This window comes from Aethalodelphis obliquidens, unplaced genomic scaffold (genome assembly GCF_003676395.1).
Source record: "Aethalodelphis obliquidens isolate GAN/ISIS:26980383/991018 unplaced genomic scaffold, ASM367639v1 scaffold55, whole genome shotgun sequence".
NCBI lineage: Eukaryota > Metazoa > Chordata > Mammalia > Artiodactyla > Delphinidae > Aethalodelphis > Aethalodelphis obliquidens.
The window spans coordinates 3,063,734-3,085,312 of NW_020837999.1; the positions used below are offsets into that span (position 1 = coordinate 3,063,734).

Sequence of the window (21,579 nt, forward strand, 5' to 3'; positions counted from 1 at the left end):
TACCAGTCCTCTCCCTGTGCTCCGATGGAAGCCCGAACCTCAGCTCCCAGCCCCGCCCGCCTGGGCGGGTGAGCAGACAAGCCTCTCGGTCTGGTGAGTGCCGCTCGGCACCGATCCTCTGTGCGGGAATCTCCCCGCTTTGCCCTCCGCACCCCTGTTGCTGTGCTTTCCTCCGCGGCTCCGATGCTTCCCCCCTCCGCCACCCGCAGTCTCCGCCCGCGAAGGGGCTTCCTAGTGTGTGGAAACCTTTCCTCCTTCACAGCTCCCTCCCACTGTGCAGGTCCCGTCCCTATTCTTTTGTCTCTGTTTATTCTTTTTTCTTTTGCCTTACTCAGGTACGTGGGGAGTTTCTTGCGTTTTGGGAGGTCTGAGGTCTTCTGCCAGCATTCAGTAGGTGTTCTGTAGGAGTTGTTCCACGTGTAGATGTCTTTCTGATGTATCTGTGGGGAGGAAGGTGATCTCTGCTTCTTACTCTTCCGCCATCTTCCCCCGAACCCAAGCCAGTGTGAATATATTAATCCCAATCTCCCAATTTATCCCTCCCTCCCCCCTTATCCCCTGGCAACCATAAGTTTTTTTTTCTATATCTGTGTGTTGTCTGTTTTTGAACTGCTGTCTTGAGAGGCAATATAAACAGTGATGAAAGATTCATAGCCCTGTATTCAAAATCTGGGTTATCCTTGCTAGCTGTGGGACTTTGAGCAAATTACTCATTGTCTGCAAGTTTCAGTTTTCTCATTTATAAAGAAAGGGGAGAATCTTCTGGGTTGGTGAACACACAAAGATATGGGGAGAGTAGCATGCTGGGAGAGGATTTGGAAGCTCCTGGCACCTTCCCACATACCTTGTTCTGTGCGACTCTCCCATCTGGCTGTTCCTGAATTCACACCCCAAAATAATTCGAGATAGATCACAGACCTAAATGTGAAAGCTGAAACTATAAAGCTTCTAGAAGAAAGATTGGAGCATATATTCATAACCTTGGGGCAGGCAAAGATTTCTTTCATAAGATCCCCAAAGCATTAACTTTAAAAGAAAAAAGAATTGATAAATTGGACTTTATCAAAATTAAAATTTTCTGCTTATTAAAAGGCAGTTAAAAGTGGGGAGGGATAAATTAGGAGTTTGGAATTTTATATATATATATATCTGAATCACTTTGCTGAACATCAGAAACTAACACAACATTGTAAATCAACTATACTTCAATAATAAAAAAATCATTAAAAAAAAAGACAGTTAAGAATTGAAAAGGCAAGCCACAGACTGGGAGAAAATATTCCCAATAGATATCTCTGACAAAGGACTCGGATCCAGAATTAGAACTCCTACAAATCATAATAAAAAGAAAAATAAAGCTTAACATGGGCAAAAATATGAAAAAAGAAGAGTAGTAACAAGAGCTACTCCATATGCTGCTGTGTGGATTACATAAAATTAATATAAGCGCTTTTTTCTGTAACAATTCAATTTCTCTTCTTTAACCTCATTTTACAGATAAGAAAACTGAGGTCCAGAGAGATTCAATTACTTACCTGACATCAATGGGGCTAGAGAGTGGCAGATGAGCCAGGACCTCAGCCTGACAGTGTGGCTTCAGAGCCCACACACATAACCATTGTGGTATACTTCCTCTGCTCAAAAACCTTTTGTGTAATCTCTCCTGGGGAGTTCAAGATGTCTCCCCGTCTTTTGACTTAGTCTTGTGGTGGGTAAACATGAGATTTTTGGTTTGTTATTATAAGTAATTTAGTTTAAGGGTTGGAGCTTAAAATTCTTTCAAGAAGCAACATTTGTGCTTGTTGTTTCCTGCTGTGGTTTTGGTTTAGCAAAGTCTGAGCTAATTTCTTGAATCTGCTGATGATACTGCAAAGTATGTGCCTATGTGACCCAAAAGGTATGTACTTCGGAGCATAGCAGTCATTGCATTTTCTCCTTTTTATTTAACTGTTTAGTTACATACAGACAGGTCTATAACTTTCTCAATTTACCTGAGATGTCTGAGCCAAGGAAATTGCAGGTTTATGAAAATATGGATGTATGCTTTTTGCACATTTTCCTAATGTGTCTCTTTTTAAGTGAGGGAAATGTGTGGAAAATGAGACCGCTAGATGGTCTTCGGATCAGGGTCACAAGTCTCATGTAAACTAAGGCCCAGTATGGTCAATAATAGCCTGAGCAGTAGAAGTGTTCTCAGAGAAGAAACGTTGTATTTTGAATATTCTTTCCTATCTGTTTTTGCATTGATTCCTTTTCTCACCACCCTTGAAATTACCTTGAGTTTATCTTCCTCTCCTGATTTCTCGTAGCTGACATCACACACTTGGCATTTATTTACATTCTGCTTTTTATGGATTTCTATTTGTATTCTTCATTTCATCTAGTTGAGTGATTATTAACAAGGTAATGGAGACTAGACTAATCATAAGACAAGATGGTAAATGCAGGTCATATTTATTTAAATATTCTTTGCATAAAGCTAAGGAGGTGCTCTTTGCATATAAAGCAAGAATATGATAATTATAAGTGCCTTCTCTAGTTATGACAAGTCAGGTTAGGTAGGATCTATTCGTAATACTTACAGCACAATGTTGTGAGATGATCTCTGAGAGCCAGAGCCCTAAGTTCTACTGTGTGACCTTGGGCAAGTTATTTAACCTCTCTGAATCTCTAATTATTTCTATCTAAAATGATGGGTTGAATTCAAGATCCTTTTAGGATAAAAAATTTTTGCCTTTACTTTGAATTATTTTTTGTAGTTTAAAGTAAAAGAACAACATTTATTTTTAAAAGGTTATTTCTAAAACAGTTCTATAATTTAGAAATTTTATCTAAATCAGGTCTTCTTCTCATTTAAGTTTAAAATTGAGAGCTTCACCCATCCCTGAGTAATGAATATATACATATGATATATGCCTTCTGGTTCATACAAATATCTACTTAATTCACAGTCTTTGTGGTGATGGGACATCTTGAATTTCCTGTGATTGCCCCAATTTAAAAAAACTCTGTGGTGTTTCCATATAAATAATTTTACATCCAAGTACATTCATATACCTCACTTCATTTTAATTCAGAAAATGTGGCCAGTGAATACATAGTGACCTTGCCCATAATTTAATTATGTAAAATGTGTTGGTTATTTGGTCATTGATCAATAAGAGCTTATTTCCCAATTTCTGGCTCTGTTGCCGAAAGCAGGATTGACTGGTCAATTCCAGCTCCCTTTTCCTCAATTGGCATTTTCCCAAATGATTCCTGAGTCACCTCTAGAGGCATAATCTGAGGCAGTATGGGTTACAGCCCCGTCACAACTTCTCTATGTGTGCAGGTGCCATGGGGCCCTCCCTCTGCACCACACTTCATGGGAAGGTGTGAAGATGTGACCCACCTCTGCCATCGATCTCAAAGGAGAGGAGAGCCGTGTGAGGTCTGGGCTAGAAGAGTGTTTTACATTTTGCTTTGGCATGGCTTGTCTGTTCCAGATAAGCACAAGAACATCTTCAGAATTCTGGAGTGTATTTGGAACACAAAGGAAAAAACCCAAATCTGTTTAAAATTCAGCAGAGTGCCTCAGAAGCATAAGAGTTCAGGCAAGTTACCACTTGTCAATACTTTTTACATAATAGAAACAGCTTTGGGCTTCCCTGGTGGCACAGTGGTTGAGAGTCTGCCTGCCAATGCAGAGGACACGGGTTCGTGCCCCGGTCCGGGAGGATCCCACATGCCGCGGAGTGGCAGGGCCCGTGAGCCATGGTCGCTGAGCCTGCGCGTCCGGAGCCTGCGCTCCGCAGTGGGAGAGGCCACAACGGTGAGAGGCCAAAAATTAAAAAAAAAAAAAAGAACGTTCATAGAAACAGCTTTATTGTTTGTTCTGATTATATAAATAAAACTTTTTCTTTGAAAAAGATTGAAACACACATAAAATTACAGAGAATAAAATAAAAATCATGTGGAAGCCCACCACCATAAGATATCTAATTAACACTTTTGTAAACTTACACATACTTCTCTTTATACATGCAGATAATTTTATAGGAATGGGATGTAATAAATGCTGTTTATTGTGAAGGCTTTAAAAAAGTTACTTCCATCCCTAGTCATTGCCCTTGTACATCCTCCCCCTCAAATAAAGGAAGTATTATTAACTGCCAGGTACATATCTTTTGTATACTTTTATCTATATAGATACATAGTCATATATAACCACATATAATCATATATATCTATGCATATATAATAGCATGTGGGATAATATTATACTTTTTCACTCAATAATATGTCATAGAAACCCCAAACAGAATAATATTATACCTTTTTTGGCTCATTAATGTTCCCTAGAAACCCCTTCAAGTTAACTGATGTAGCTCTAATTCATTATTTGTCATTAGATATCTGAATATCCCACAACATAAATGTCTCATAATCTATTAAAAATATTCCTGTTCATGAGGATTCACTTTCAGTTTTCTGCCACTCCAAGATCATAATTTTGTTTCAGCTCAAGCTCATAATTTTTTGATGAACTAAAATCTGTAATGCTGACTACAAGTCTCTAAATTTTACTTTTTCACTTTCTAATCCTGATTTTTTTTTTTTGGTCAGTTATCAACTTGCTGTCATGATTGTTTAGAAAGTCAACATATTATTTAGGTTCCTTTTGGAATTCTCATCTAGATACATGAAGGGGTATGTGCCTTCTTTCTGTCATTCTGTAATAAAAGAGGTAGTGAGCTCTTTTACTGAGACCTTCTCAATATGGTGGTCAGATCATGTTTCCAGCCTCAGGATCTACACACAAATCATTCCGTTGGGAAACTGTTGCTGAAGCAGAAAGGTTCTGGGCAGCTGACGTGGCATCACGCTTTACAGTGTCTGCCAGTTGTGAGTAACAGCAGGCTGTCATGTTGGGATATAGCCGAAGCAGCAGCAGCAACTCCTGATTTAGGGGCAAAAGATGTAAGTACTTATTTTCACCATTAACCAATTAACCTAAACCAAACTCAAACTGAAGAATACTGAGGGAATACAATTCCCACCAGAGACCCTTCTACCAGATTCATTTGAGAAACATTTTGTCTTAACCAGAGTAGAAAGTTTCAAGCCAGCACATGGTTTTCAGCAAAAGGAAGAAACTCACAGGGTCTTGCTTGAAAAAAACAAACAAACAAACAAACTTCAACTGTGGCTAATGCCACTTTCAAGTCCTAACTCCTTGGAGTACCTGCATACTCTGGCAGGGGCTGTCCCCTGTGGGATAGAGTGCATTGCTAATGTGCAAAAGGACATGTGATTTCAACTTATATAAAAATCTTAGGCAGGTTTGGTTATGGGAAGATGAAAGGAGGCTTAGCAGTTACAGTGTTTGGGGGAGAGGAGAGAGCCTGTTAAATATTTTAAGGTGGATTCAAGCTGGTTAAAGCTGACTTAGAGGCAATGGTGGAAACTTCTGTTCTCGAGGTATATAGATGACTAGGGGCATGGTGCCTGCCAACCCAATGACAAATGAAGCCCTGGCACGGATCCTTAGGTTGAGCTGCTGTTCCCAAGGCTCCCACCCTGGAAATCATGTCTTCAGTGTCTGGTATTTTCAGAGTTTCTAAACCATGTGTTTAGGGGTTGGTGATTTTTTTTTTTTTTTTCTTTCTGTTGAGACCTTTTACTCTGATGCTCAGCTCTTCATAAAACCTCACAAAGACCAACAGTGGTCCACCCTGAGTGTGGTTAACTTACTAACAGATATTTTTGATTGTTACCTCTATACTGGGGACACCTAAGTGAACAAGATGGAAGGGGTCCCTGGCCCAGTGGAGTTTGCTGCCCAGAAAGAAAAACAGATGTTATGAGAGGAGGGATGAACAGTGGATGGGGAGTCAGGAGACCTGGATTTGGGTCCTGGCATTGATCCCATTAACCATATGGCACTCTGGGCTTCAGTTTATGTGCTATAAAATGAATGGGTGGGAAGGATAACCCCATCAGTAATTGATTCCTCATCTAGTGTGAGTTTTTCCCTTGCTGAACAGCTTTTTACATAGCACTGAATTTGCTCCACATCCAATTTGGGAACGGGTGTTTTATTTATAAAATAGATCTCACATGTCACCCACCAGGCTCTATCAAATGGTGATTTTTCTATAACAGAAACTTGAAGGATCCTTCCTGGACGGGCCCACTTATGATATGATATTAATAGGAGGAAAGATTGTATCTGAGAAAGATGTCTTAAAGGTAGCAATTTCACACAGACTCACCTTAAATATCTATTTTCAAATGGTTATGGATGAGAACAGGTACTTTTCCAACTGCTGCTGATTTTTGAGGAGCAAAGACACAAGAGCCTGACACTAAGGAAAATGAAATTTCTTAAAATAAGTGTGACCCACAGGCTACAGCTTCAGAGGAATTAAACTGAGTCAAAAATAAGCCAGACTGTGGTTTCCAATAGAATAGAAAATACAAAAAAAAAAAAAAGAAAAGAAAAATAATAGAAAATACCCACCACTGGGGACTGTGTGATACATCCTCAGCTTCCTGAAACCCAGCAAAATCAGCGCAGTCAATTTTAGCTTTGGAAACTGTGGGTGTCTCATTAACATGTTTTAATAGAATGAAGGAAAAGTCAATTTCTTTAGCATAATTAGTATGTATATTTTTTCTATCAGCCTTGCCTAGCCTAGCTCACAAAATTATCCACATGGGCATTCATACATTCCTTGCTGCCTCCCTCCCTTCTCAATGGCAAAAGTGTACTTTTTGACCCCTGAGTAATCTCTTCTCTTGGGCTATGAGCTCCATCCCCCTTGGCCTTCTCTCTTTCTCGTGTGTGTGTGCAAAAAAATTGTTTTTTAAATTTGTTTATTTTTTTGGCCACACCACAGGGCATGGCCTGTGGGATCTTAGTTCCCCTGACCAGGGATCAAACTCGTGCCCCTTGCAGTGGAAGCGTGGAGTCTTAACCACTGGACCACCAGGGAAGTCCCCGCCCACCACATCCATAACTCATGTCTCTTATTCTCCCATCTCTTTAGTTTCTCCTCTACACTGTCTCTCTTTAGTTTCTCCTCTACACTGTCTTTCCACCATAGGTAAAAACATGTTCAAGTGTCTCCCATTTTATACCAACCAACCAACCAACCAGCCAGTGAACAACCACTCATGGTCCCTCCCTACTGTCAAGTTCTTATGTAACTTGATCTCTTACTGTTTTTGTTCTCTTTACTCTTCCTCTGTCTTGACCCCTTGGCTTCCTTGATGCTGTTATGACTCTGCCTTCTTAGTCTTCATGAACTTCTCATTCTCCACATTTTAGCCTTAATTATTATTAGTTTTTTAAAATTTTGAAGCCTGTGCTATCCCTTGCCAATCTCATTCATATCCATGATTTTAATTGTGACTTGTGTGCTGATAACATGTAAATCAAAGCACATACAAATCTTCAGGAAAGAAGCAACGTATAAACAAATGAACACCACCCACCACATGTGTGTCCCTGCAGACTTTTGTCAGGAGCTCCTGACTCATATTCACTGCCTGAGACACCCTTAAGTATATTGTCCTGCGGACAGCAGTTCAACTTGCTATGGTCCACCCAGAACTTACATTTCCTCAGAATATCTGCTTCTTCCAGTAAAATGCACTTCAATCTTGATCAGGGACATCGCCATCTACCATCACAAGGCCAGAGCTGTGTAAATACAGTGAACCTCTAGATCCCATTTATTCTGCTTCCTTGTTTTCTCTTGAATCCGACACCTACCTCCTGCTCGCTTTTTCCCTTCCACCAGTGCTTTAGTTAAGTTTGCATTGACTTTAAAACGGAGGATGGTGGTGACTGCCTCTTAAGGCTCACCCTGCCCGCAGTCTGGCACTCCCCAAGCTGTTCTCTACATTGTGACTTGTCTGGTTTTCTAAAATACCAACTTAATGATGTCACTCCTGCTTTGGGTCTTTTAGAAGCCGCTTGAAGTCTTCAGCAAAAATCCAAGGCCTTCACCATTCAGTGCCAGTTTGGCCATCTGGCCTCCTTTCTCCCGCTCCCCTGAAAGGGCATTATCTTCCAGACTGATTGAATATGGTGGGTCATCAGAGCTTGTCCAGCTGGGCCTCCCCTCCATGCCTTTGAACTTACTGATTGCTCTTCTGGAACCACCCCCATGCCTCAGTTCACTTGACTAAGTCCTAATTATCTAACAAGGTTTAATGAGCGTTTTCCCCCCTAGGAGGATTTGCTTGAGTTGGCTGCCCTTCTGTGATCATATAATAATCTATGTAACATTTATCACTTTTAGTGATAATTTATTTGCCTTTCCAGTTGATGGTGAAAACCTAAACAACAGAATTATGTCCTTTATTTCTGTGTCCCTAATGTCTACAACAGCATGAGGCACATAGTATTTATTCAAGAAACTATTAGTGGGTGAATGAATGGGGGACAGATGGCTGCCTCCAGCTCCAGGTTGATATTCTATCACTTCAGTCAATCCAATGGGAAGCACACTTCTTTCCCAGTAGTTCAAGTATAAGTTCTGGGAGCATGCTTCTTGGACAGGTCCCTGGACATCTGCTAACTGCCAAATTAATCACTTTGGCCAGGGAGCTGCAGGACTCTTACTGTCAGGTATGAATTTTGCATCCATTCATAGAACAAGGGGTAGGGTCAGTCACATACATGCTGTATAAACTGAGAGGGGGCAGGGAAGCTCATCAACGGAAAACTAATGATTTATTACCAGAAGCTGGAGGATAGGATGCAGGGCAGGCAGAAATAGCACATGTTTGCCACACTGTGTGCAAACAGTCTGGGTACTAGGGACAGCTGGGGCTACACTCTGCTCTACTTGCTGGCGGAGGCAGCTAGGACAGTCTCTTCAGTCTCAGCCCTCATCACTTCTGTCTTTATCCATTCAAGCTGCTATGACGTGGTACCATAGACTGGCTGGCTTATAAACAACAGAAATTTGTTTCTCACAGTTTTGGAGACTGGCAAGTCTAAGATCAAGGTGCTGGCAGACTGGGTGTCTGGTGAGGGCCTGCTTCCTGGTTCATAGACGACCATCTTCTCACTGTGTCTTCACATGGAAGGAGGGGCACGGGATTTCTCTGGGGTCTCTTTTATAAGGGCACTAATCCCATTCATGAGGATTCTGCCTTCATGACCTAATCACCCCCCGAAGTCTCCACAAATACCATCAGATTGGGGATTAGGTTTCAACATACAAATTTTGGGAGGACACAAATATTCAGTCTATAGTAATTTTTTTTGCATTCTAGGCTCCAACTACACTGAATATAAAACCCACTGATGATGTGCTGAGTGCACAGGCCCTCCTTCACCTCTGAGCCCTTATCATATCCATCCTCTTGCTGGGATCACCTTCTCTCGTGCTCTCCCTTCCCTCCTTCCAGGCTAATGAACTCATATCCTTCAGGTCTCCCTTGAGACATCTTTCCTTGCTGGAAAGCCTTCTCTGACTAGGTTTGGCAACTCTGCTGTGTGTTTCATCTGTTTCTTACTGCCATCCTCTTAGCACTGATTATTGGTGTTGCCTGTTACTTTGTCTGCAGTAAACTAACTCCAAGAGGATAAGGAACAATCTCACCTTGGGCACTTCCTGTGGCCTGCACTTAACACCTAAGACAATGCTTGGCACATAGTAGGCACTCAATAAATACATGATGAGTGAAGTACTCAGTTTCTCACCCATTTCTTGGTTATTAAATAGGAACCAGGATTCTTTTGGTTTCCTTCTACATAGTCCTGGGGCTTAGCAGCTTTTTTTTTTTTTTCTTCAAAGAAGAGTGAGTCTTGTAGTATTTCTTTCTTTTTTAAAAAAAATATTTATTTAATTAATTAATCTCTATTTGGTTGTGCTGGGTCTTAGTTGTTTCAGGAGGGCTCCTTAGTTGCGGCTTGACGGCTCCTTAGTTGTGGCATGCATGTGGGATCTAGTTCCCTGACCAGGGATCAAACCTGGTCCCCCTGCATTGAGAGCATGGAGTCTTAACCACTGCACCACCAGGGAAGTTCCCTTAGCAGCTTTTTTAGGGAGATTGTGGAGAGCCAGCTCATACAGGAGAAAATATTCTTATTACAATAAATAATAAATTAATATTTGTCCAAAATATTATTTATTGAATGAAGGAAATCATTTGAAAAATTCTCCCAGGGGCAAGGCTATATACCCCAGTCAGATTCATTCAGTGGCCTCATCCATCCAATGAACGACATTTGGACCAGCACTAAGACGTGGTGTCATAATGTCACGATGTCGTGGAGCATAGAAAGTATCGCATCTTTAGTGAAAAAGGAAGTATTCTTAGGAGGCTTGTACAGAAATGTCACAGAAACAATGTTGGGAAAGGCAGTAAGTATTTACTCAGCATGCAGAGACTCTATAATATTCACTTATGGGCTGCTCCCAGAAAATAATGAACTTTGGCCATCTCCCTTGTGATGACTGCAGATATTTATGCTTAGAAAAGAAACTTCTCCATCAGCTTGTCGTGCCCTTCAGCGTCCTCCAGAAACTGAAGTTGGAGCTTTGTTTTTTGGCATCATAAGTGGCTCCTATGGAAATTGCCCTGATGTGCTAAATTCAGCAATAGAGCAGCACTCCTGGGGATCTTGGCTATATCTGCAGTCACTTATTCCAGGCTGAGAGAACAAGAATGTGAGTGCCACTAAAATACGTGTGTGCACTCACGCTGTGCACACACGGGCTATTTCTGTACGCGGAATATCAGGCAGAGGAGTAGGACCAGCAAAGTGATATGTGCCTTTACTGACTGACAAATGGGACAAGGAGGAAATACAGAAATTAAGCTTTGAGTTTCTGTTTTTATGAACATATATATTCCTATTTATATGTCAAACTGAATGAACCTATTTACAGTGACTGATAGCTTTGAAGATTATGGAATAGATTTTGAAATAATTGCATTTTTGTATTAAATATATCACATGGCTATTACTAACCAGTATGTTTTTCTGAACAAAGCTTTGACTAGAAGTCCTGTAATTGATTTTCCTCCAATTGATGACTGATACTGGCACTGCGTGAGTTTAGTGAAAGCCCTTACCCTTTCTGGTCTCACTTTCATTGCTCTCTAAATGGACAAACTCTGTTGTTACCACTGGGTAATGTAAATAAAGAGCCAAGGCTGCCCACCACTGGGGAAGACAAGCTATGAATGCAGTGGATTATGATGATGAGAGAGAAGGCAGGAGAAAAATTAAAAACAATAACCTAAGATTAGATTCTAAGTCAGTAATAAAGAATAGCTAAGACAAAAATTAAATATGAACAGCTATGATAAAAGCACATAAGAACATATACCCTGAATAGCCCAGAAGGGAACTCTCCTGCTATGTTCTTTTACACAACAACACTGGCGACAAGCACGTGGTGAACACTTCCTACGTGCAGGCGTGACCAGCGCTTGGTGAACACTTCCTATGTGCAGGCGCTGTGCCACGTGCTTTTCCTAGCTCGTGCATTCATCTAGAATCAAATATTCATTGCACACCTCCTGCATGCCGTGAACAGTACTTTGTCTCATTTATCCCACAACAACCTTCTGAAGATATCCATTATTATACAATCCCTTAACAAATAAGAACACTTAGCCTGAGAGGTTAAGGAACCTGCTTGAAGTCTCACAGCTAGTCAGGGGAGGCTCTGGGACTCATCCAATTTGGACTGCAAAACCTGAGCTCCTAACCCTTATACTGTACCACACTCATGAGCTTTGCATACAGTTTAGATTGTTACCCCTTTAACAGCAGGTAAGGAACCCAGAAGAGGAAGAGGCAAAGAGATTTATTGCAAACCTCTATTTAACAGGCGCTTTGGTGTTTTTCCATGTAACATTTCATTTCATCCACATCACGGCCCTGTGGCGTACTTTTTAGACTGCATTTTAAAGAGGAGGAGACTGGGGCTCATAGAGACTGAATGATGGTTTTACAAAGGCACATGTCTGGGAAATGGCAGTGTTAAAACTAAATCCAGGTTTCAATTCCTGTTTCTTTTCCCCTGGGCCTTTGCTACTCTTCAAAATGATTGAGGAAAGGAAGTTGTACAAGGAAACATAAACGGAATTGGGACTATGTAACCTGGAGAGGAGAAGGAGGCTGAGTGGCATGACGTTTTCCCCTATTCAAAGAGTTTAAATGGGTCTGAGTCATGCATGTGTGTTACCATCAAGGAAGAGTATCTTGACTCTAAAATATTGGGGTGTGTTTCTATTAGGAGTCTGATAATGTACCTTAACTGGAGACCAAACGCTTCCTGTCCCAGCTAAACTGGGAGAGTCACTGGCCTCCTGGGTACCCTGTAGAATCTTATATAATAGAGGATTTTTATCCAGCAGTGGAGAGCTTGGAGTGCTACAGGTCTGTAAATCAAAGAGCTGTATGCCTTGGCCTGAGTTTCCCTGGCTTAGACACTGCTTCACCTGCAGGGATGGATTCCTTCCAGAAATTTTTTCCAGGTCATCAGTTACATGTCTGAATGTCTACTCTTGTTCGGAATGTGTCTCTCAAACATTTCCATCAAATGGCAGGGAGTGATTCCTGGGGGTGCAGGGGATGTATATGTGAATGTGTGTGTGTGTGTGTGTGTGTGTGTGTGTGTGTGTGTGTGCGCGCGTGGTGTGTACCTGTCCGTTGCAAATACAAAAATTTTTTGAAGTTTCTCATCGTTGTAAAAATTAATACAAATTTGAATTTTATTCCATAATATTCAATAGTACAATATTTGTGTTTGTTAAAAATTAAAATAATATTTTAAATAGCTTATAAAATAAAATTAGTGCTGATCCTATGCCATCCTGCACTGTCCCTGGGGCTACAATAGTCCAGAGTGAGAAGCATAGGACTGCATTTTCGTGACGTTTCTAATTCTGATGTTTTTACGTTAACCCATTCTTTTTTGTCGTATGTAGTTATGAGACATAGTTTCTCAATTTTCCCTTGATCTCATGGTTCAGTGGGGACACTGGGTTAAATGTGAAGGAGGAGTTGTGGATTTCAGAGCAGTAATGGATCATCAATTAATTCCTGACTGATGACTTGTACAGAACGCTTCCTAAGCACTTTATAGCATTTTCAGGGAAATGGTAACAGTTAACATTTATTGAGCATTTACTATATGTCAGGTAGTTTGTAGTTTTTTAACCTAATTTTACTCTTAAACAATAACTCTCTGAGAAAAGTTCTATTATCGTCATCCCCATTTTATAGAGGAAGAAAAGGAGATACAGAATAACTTGCTCAACTTCTTGCAGCCAGCAGCCAGTGGGGCTGAGATTCACACTCAGGTAGCCTTATTCTGCTTCCTTCCTATTGGCTTTGCGGCCTTGGAGGACACTGCCAGCATTTATAGCCTTTTATTTCATTTAGCAGGTGCATGAGTCACCTTTGCCTGATGGAGCCTGATGTGGGGTTAAAAGTCACAGCAGCATCCAACTGCCACCCCACTCATCCTGGTTCAGGGGGCATCAATAAAATGGGAGGGGCAAAGAGCGGAGAAAGTGAGGCCCCCTCTGCCAGCCCAGGGCTGATAAGGAAGAATGGGGCCTTTGCCTTCATGAGTGGTACCCTCCTTCTCTAGCACCTGGTAGCAGAGGCGGAATTGGGGGGTCAGGTGTGCAGGCAGCCACAGGGGTGGCATTTAAAGGACCCCTTTTGTCAGGGCTCACATACAGAGTTCCCTGGTCCTGTAGGAAACCAATAAAGTAACCAAACCTTCACTTCTAGGACTGTGGTGAGAGCAACAGTCCCAGGATTGGCATGAGTAGTTTGTGATGCCTGTGCCAGGCTAATTGTCTCTGGCCCTTAGACCATGTTTTCCTGGCACTCGTCCTTCCTGATAATGGAACTGCTGACAGGCACATGCTGCTCTGCCTCTCGCCTGCCACCCAGCTTACTGGAAGGAAGGGGTTGAAGCCTTGGTGGCCAATCCCTGGCCAAGGCCATGAGCTTCGGATCTCCAAGGCTGGCTTCAGGGTCTGGCTTTGCTGGAGTCAAGAGGCTGCTCGACGCTAAACCTTCCCCAGGTCTCCTTCCTGGAGTCACAGCTATGAGATGCTGGCTGACTGAAAAGCATCTCAGTGTATCAGATATTTTTGGAAAGGCGGGTATAGGCATTATCCTGTCAGTCCCACTTCAACTAAGGTTTTTTAGTTTGAATTGTGATTGAATGTTTTTCTTTCACTGTCCTATTGGAGAGGGCCTCTTAAGTATTTCTAGGGACCTCAGTTTAACAAGGTATGCAGAGAATTTGTGTTTCTGTCTCATTTATGACCCACATGGCATACCTTTAACCACTCTCTGGTCAGTCCGCTTAACTCACTGCCTCAACATTCCCTTTTACTTTCTCTAGGAACTCCCTGTTAGAGTTTAATTCTATACTCAGGCTGTAAAAACTACTGGATACGATCTGCAGTAAAGCTGTTGCTGCTATAAATTTCAGATGTCCATTCATTTATAAATAAAATCTTTATTGCGCTCTTATCACACACTGGGCACCGTCTAGGCACTGTGGTCATAGCCTGGACCAAACACAGATACTCAACGTCCCCATGGAGTTTCAAATCTGTCTAAGGGTCCAATAACAGCTGCACTTCCTGCCTACTTGTTCCTCTGAGGACATGTTCCTGGTTAAAGCCGACTCCCAGTTTCCACACGGGCCAATCCAAACATTCATCACGTTTCTCAGGTCTCTCTCTAAATGCTCACCCTGATCTCTAGCAGTCTACTCCACAGAGAAGTCTCAGTATCCAGTCCCTTTTTGTACAAACTTGCCTCCATCCATGCCCGTCTTCACCCCCTTTATCTCTTTCTCAGAGGAAGAGATGCCCTTCCTCTTAGCTAGGCTTAACTTTTGCTCCTATGCTCTGGGTCCAATGTGATCAGCCTCTTCTGAGATTTATTCCTCCAGTAATTGTATTTGCTTTCTGTATCTCCAATCTCCGTATGAATCAGCATGTAACTCCCTTTCATCTTGTCCACCCTAAACCAATTCTTCAATCCCAAGTGCCTCATAGTAGTCCCGGCTATTGTCCCCTTTTCTTCACATCCAGGCTTCTCGAAAGAGTAATTCTACTTGCTTTCTCCTTTTCCTTACTTTCCATTCGCTGTGTAAGTGATTTCTGTGTCTAATTCCTCACTCCCTTGACCATAGTTCTACTGAGATTGTTCATGTTATGATCATCAAACCTCCTCGGTGGTTAACCCAGTGTGTGGAGAACACTTTCACTGTTGCCTCTCTCAGTATTTCTCCTATTGTCAGTATTGTTGACCACGCTCCCATTTCTGAAGCCATCACCTCCCCTGCCTTCTAGGACACCATCCTCTCCTGGCTTTCTGCCCACCTTCCGGCACTTCACTGATGTCTTTCACAGGCTCCTCTTTCTGTGTCCAGCTCTTCAATGTTGCTCTTCCTCAGAACTTCTCCCTAGGACTTCTCTTCTAACTTCAAGCTTTTCCTAGGCAATACTACCCATACCTGTGGCTTCAATCACCACGTCTCTCTCCTTAGACCCCTTTCTTAAGCTCTACACTCTTACAACTGACTTCTCACTGACCACACTTACCTCTGTCCACAGGCCCCTCACAATTAGCACGTTCAGAGCTGAAGTTGTCATCTTCTCCCACCAAACTGGCTCCTCTTCCAAGATTATTATCCCAAAAAGGGGCAGTGTGGTCCTATCTTTATAGCCTGAAAACTTGAGATTGTCCTTGACTTTTCCTTCTCCTTCATTTTCTACATTCAACAGAGTGTCAATTCATGTTGATTCTACTTTATATTCATATATCTGTTCCTTCTCTTCCAACCTCTTTGCAGTTGCTCTAGTTGAGGTATTCATTGGTCTTGCCTGTTTGTGGGGTAACCTTGAACAGCACATCTCCCTGTTTCTAGTTTTGCACCTGCCCCCGTGCTTCCTCCTATTTGAAAAAGTAGTGATTATACCCATTAGAATAATGATTGCGTTGCATATTGATTGCATATTTGAATTTCTACTGCTCCACCAGACTGAAAGCTAGGGCAAGGATTATATGCCATTTATCTCAGTATCCCCAGTGCAAGTGACAATGCTGGGCATATAATGGGTGTTCAAAAAACAGTTGCTTAGTGAATAAATGACTTCCAGAGTCGTCTTTCCAGAAGAGCAGACTGAGCACAATCGATCAATCTTGGATGCTTTGGGGAGTCACTGCTCCATTTTAGCAACATGAGTGCATAATTAGTTACTGATATGACAACACCACATTTGGATATAGTATTTTTATTTTATTTTATTTTTTTGCGGTACGCGGGCCTCTCACTGTTGTGGCCTCTCCCGTTGCGGAGCACAGGCTCCGGACGCCCAGCCGCTCTGCGGCATGTGGGATCTTTCCAGACCGGGGCACGAACCCGCGTCCCCTGCATCGGCAGGCGGACTCTCAACCACTGCGCCACCAGGGAAGCCCTGGATATAGTATTTTTTGTTGTTGCTATTTTTCATCCTTTAATTGGGAAATATTAAAAAGAATATCCAGTGTGGATAAGAATGTTCAGAAAGTTCTTCTCACGTAGAGAATAGACTTGAGGACATGGGGAAGGGGAAGGGTAAGCTGGGATGAAGTGAGAGAGTAGCATTGACATATATACTCTACCAAATGTAAAATAGATAGCTAGTGGGAAGCAGCCACATAGCACAGGGAGATCAGCTTGGTGCTTTGTGACCACCTAGAGGGCTGGGAAAAGGAGGGTGGGAGGGAGACTCAAGAGGGAGGGGATATGGGGATTTATGGATACATATAGCTGATTCACTTTGTTATACAGCAGAAACTAACACAACATTGTAAAACAATTATACTCCAATAAAGATGTTTAAAAAATAACTTAAAAAAAAAAGAAAGGTATTCTCATGCATTGCTGGTGTGGGTGTAAATTGCTATAATATTCTTAGAAAGAAATTTATAAAAATTAACAAAAATATAACCTCTGACCTAGAAATCTTGCCTTGGATACAGTATTAATCAAAAATAATGCTAGTTGATTTTGTCTTTTAAAATAATGTAAGTTTATTGTAGAAAAGTTAGAAAATATGGACAAACAAGAAGAGAAAAATAAAATCACCTGCAATCCCATTACCCAGACAGATAATTACTGTTCATCTGTTGACATAGGGCCTCTCAGTTTGTTTCCTAAGTTTTTACTTTTAGTAAAGAAATGGGGTCAAGCCTGGGGCATGTCTCAGCTGCTGAGCTGTCCCTTGCAAGAGTCAACAGTCATTAAATCATAGTGCTCACGGATTCATGGCAAACCTGACCTAGATCTAGGTGGGTGTTCACATCTATCAGCACTATTCTGGTGGGAAGAGATTAGCAGCATCATTAGCAGTGATGATGCTTTCGTTAGATAGATGTCAAACTAGGGTAGTTATTCCTGGTTGAAGCAAGATCCTCTTAGTGGTCTGACATTTGGAAAGGGTGGCAGGGACTGGGAAGGGAAATTCACAACAATTAGCAACTGGCCAGGGCTCCAATTGCAGTGGATAGTTGGAATGCAGAGCAGGAATCAGGCAAGAGGACAGGACACTTGGGGAAGAGATAATGTGAAGACTATAACTGTTCTAGCATGTGGGAGCCTGTGGGATCATGCCAGGGCACTGCAGCCAGGACTTGAGGTGACAAGACCAATTTTAGCCCAACTCCTGTTGGGGATGAGCTGCTAATGTATTCTCAAACTGAGTGAATTTTGTTAGGAATCAGGAAGACTTGAGTTGCCAGGTTGAAAGACTTAGTAACTGTTGATATATGGGGCTGGGGAAGGCAGGGACTGGTAAATCCCAAACTTTTGGAGTGGTGAGATCCCACGCGATCTATTTCATTCCATGACCCATATAACTGTGTTATGCCATATGTCTATATAAAATAATTAAAACTAATTAAAATTAATTTTGGTTGGTGAGTATTTGAAGAGTTTCATAATAACTCTTGAGATAATTAGGGACGCTTTGGGATGTCACAAAAGGAGCATTTGGAGTAACTGAGCTAGATGTTTAAACCAGAGATGTGCAATGAAGGCTTGTAAAAGAATGACAATTCTGTGGTTGAAAGAACACTGGAATAGGAGTTAGGAGTTTGGAGTTGTAATCATTATGCCGATAAACTGATTATTGGAAAACAACAACAACCTGGCTTTGTAGCACTTGCCAATTTCTGTGGTGTAAATACTCTCACTGTGGTGGATTTCAAATGATCAATGGTCTAACTACTGGCTCACATAATTCCTGAATATTTAATAATCAGCTCTTGTAAGCCCAATGCAAGACAGGTCCAGTACATCAATATAATCTTAACTGAGTTTCTAGTTAGCTTTGTGACGTTGGGTAAATCACTTAATCTCTCTGGATCTTAGTTTTATTACCAACGAAGTGAAGTTGCTAAAATAACCTGTAAGGTATCTTCCAAAGTCAACATTTCAGTAATGTAGCTGGTGTTATAGGGCAGGACAAACGTCATGTTATAAGCCAAAAGAGTTACATCAGATTTTTCTGAATGTTATTGTGAGATATTGGGACAGATATTTTGATATCTGAGTCTGTGTCATAATCAACCATGTTCTGACTCCGGCTGTCAGTGTGTGTGTCCTTCTCCAGTACCTCTTCCCAGGAGGATTAAAAATGGCAGTGCAGCCATTAGTGAGTCAAACCTCACCAGTGGGGTAAGAAACAATGACCCAGAGTCAGAGAATTCTACACTCAGTTGTCAGGTCCTAGGAGTCAGTTGTAGAGCCGTGACAAAGTCTTATAGGTTCGGTACCTTACCCTATCTGACCATGAGACCAACTGTGGCGGTCTTCCCTGGACTAATAACAACATGAGAAGTTAATTTGCTCGAAGCTTTTTAGAACCAAGGACTGTGTCCTTCATGTCTATGTGTGTCAAATCCTGATACATAATAAGGACTTAGTGTTTGTTGAAAGAAAGAATAAACGATTTGAGCCTTTTTAGAGCAAATTCTGAGTTTTATTTATATTTACCCCCAGCTTTATTTAGATATAATTGACATATAACATATAAGTTTAAGGGGTACAGCATGATGATTTGCTGACTTTTAAAATATTAATTCAAAAGTGGACATGAGCTACTCTGTACTTACCTAAAGAAATGTATTTTTCAAACAAAGAAATTACTTTCTTGTAGTAGAAAACTTCTCAGTGCCTTCAGTTCAATGTTGGGAATTTAAATTTGCCTTCCATCTAGATAGCACAACTGATGCACAACCAGAATCCAATGAAGAGAAACATGAATGAGAACAACCCAAACTGGGCATTTACTACCCACCAGTGAGTACTCTGCCTGCCTCAACCAGTAGAATTAGCTCATCTCTTTTGAAAGGAACAGATAATACTTATTTAAAGAGCATACATCATTATATATCATGTGCCACCTTGCCAACATTTACAGGCATACCTCGTTTTATATCGCTTCACTTTACTGTGTTTTTTACGAACTGAAGGTTTGTGGCAACCCTGCGTCAAACAAGTCTGTCGGTGCCGTTTTTCCAATAACACTTGCTTTGTGTCTCTGCGTCTCATTTTGGTATTTATTACAATATGTAAAACTTTTTCATTATTATCACATTTGTTTTGGTGATCTGTGATCAGTGATCTTTGATGTTATTGTAATTGTTTTGGCATTTTTTTTTTTGCAACAAAATGTTTTAAAATTAAGGTACATTGTTTTTTAGACATAATGCTATTGCACACTTTAATAGACTACAGTACAGTGTAGATGTAACTTTTATACGCCCTGGGAAACCAGCACATTCGTGTGACTCGCTTTGTTGGAGTGGTCTGGAACTGAACTGGCAATATCTCTGAGGTCTGCCTGTACTCCTCACGATGACCCTCATAAGCTAAGTACTGTTATTGTCCTTTTAGAGAAGAAGCTGAGAGGCTGAGCGATAGAGCCACTCGTGGCCAAGCCAGGAGTTCACAGCCCATAGGCCACGCTCCTCTCCCCGGGTCAGGCTGCCTCAAGGCTTTCTGCACTTCCTCTCCCTCGGGTCTCTGCTCCTTGTTTGCTGTGGGGGTCTGGATGCTTTGTCACATGTCACATGTGAGTGAACCTGGCTCAGCCCGCGACCAGGCAAACAGAAGCAGCAGCCTCTGACAGGGTTGTGAGCAAATACAAGCTGGGTCTGGCCGACTGGGGGAGCTGCGCTGTACTTTGCCCTCGTGAATCGGCTCCATGGAGGCCGTGGCAAAGGTAGCTGACAGGCTGTAGATCTGAGGGCCAGGTAAGTCTTGGTAGATGTGGCACCTGGACTTTGACAGTGTCCAGGAGGAGAGCAGACACTCCTGGAGCTGCACTGAGGGAAGGTGGTGGAGAGCCGTCAGAGCAGGTGTGTGGGAATGCTAGCGCCCTTGCTTGCTTTGTCTTGGCTGTACTTGCTGTGCTGTCAAATTAGGAAAGGCAATACTGACTTTAGTGGGACCAGGGAAGGTCATTTATGTGATGTGTGAGTATGACTTGTCACCGTAGATGTAATGCCTTCATTTGGAGAATCTTAGGTGATTTTCATTTGGGGTCCTTAATTGTAACCTGAGGTCTAACCTGCTGGAGTTGATATCTTGGCAACGAAAATCAATTATAGTTGACTTTGGCAAAGGGACTGGGTATTGCGCCTTTGCAGTCGGAGGAAGGCTGTCTAGTGAAAATATCTGGGAACAAGGTGGAAGAAGCTTTCTTCTTGTTGAAATTGCTTGTGTCCAAATGCTATCCAGTTCCGTGGGCCTTCAGGAAAAACCCATTTAGCCTTTCACCGTGTCCGGGGCGTTTGGCCTCTGCTGGGATTTGCTGGAAAAGGCTCTCATCGCACCTGACTTTTTCAAGCAAGTGGGCTGACACGGGAAGGAAGGTGCAGGTTTTCCTGAGCTGGATTGCTCTCGAGGTGGAAGGCACTTCTGTGCTTTGTTCTTCTGGTATGTTCTGCGTACAGCTCTCGGCTCATAGCTGGGACCCTGGCTCCGCCGCGTTCGAGCAGTGTGACGTCCTGATTTCAACACACACCCTTTGACCTTTTGTTCTGATATTCAGTTTTATATTGGGCTGGGAGTTTCAGGAGTGGGAGCAAGTTGACTGGATCCGATCAGAACTTTTCAACGTAAAATAGTTCCCAAGGGAGAAGAAACACGGGGTGTGACTGAGCTGTGTATTCTGACACGAGAGACTCCTGAGCAGCAGTAAGGTGTGATGTGTGCTTTTTCTCTGGGGGCAGCTGGACGCGGGTGCTGCTCTGTGATACAAGCAGAGAAGCTTGGAAGGTATCTTGTCGTCTGGAGCTATTTCCCATTTTGAAGCATAAGTGGGGAAAATCAGTTTGATGCTGGGGAGACTTCCAGGTTTTAAAATCTCCAGACACGGCTCTCTAGTTTGTCAGGGAAGCAATCCCAAACTTGCGTCTCATCGCCTCCCCTGGAGCAGGGGCAGGAATGGCCAGATTATAGGGCCTAGTTCTTCTAAGACTTCAAGGATTCAGAAAAGATGTCTCTTGAGGTCACTTTAAGCTCCTTTTTA

At 42.1% G+C, this 21,579-nt stretch overlaps 1 protein-coding gene across 6 annotated transcripts in view; it reads left to right on the forward strand.

Annotated features, from left to right (window-relative positions):
• SEC16B (SEC16 homolog B, endoplasmic reticulum export factor) overlaps positions 1-21,579 on the forward strand; it is a 107,346-nt gene that overhangs the window by 40,241 nt on the left and 45,526 nt on the right. The gene's annotated exons all lie outside the window — the stretch shown is intronic.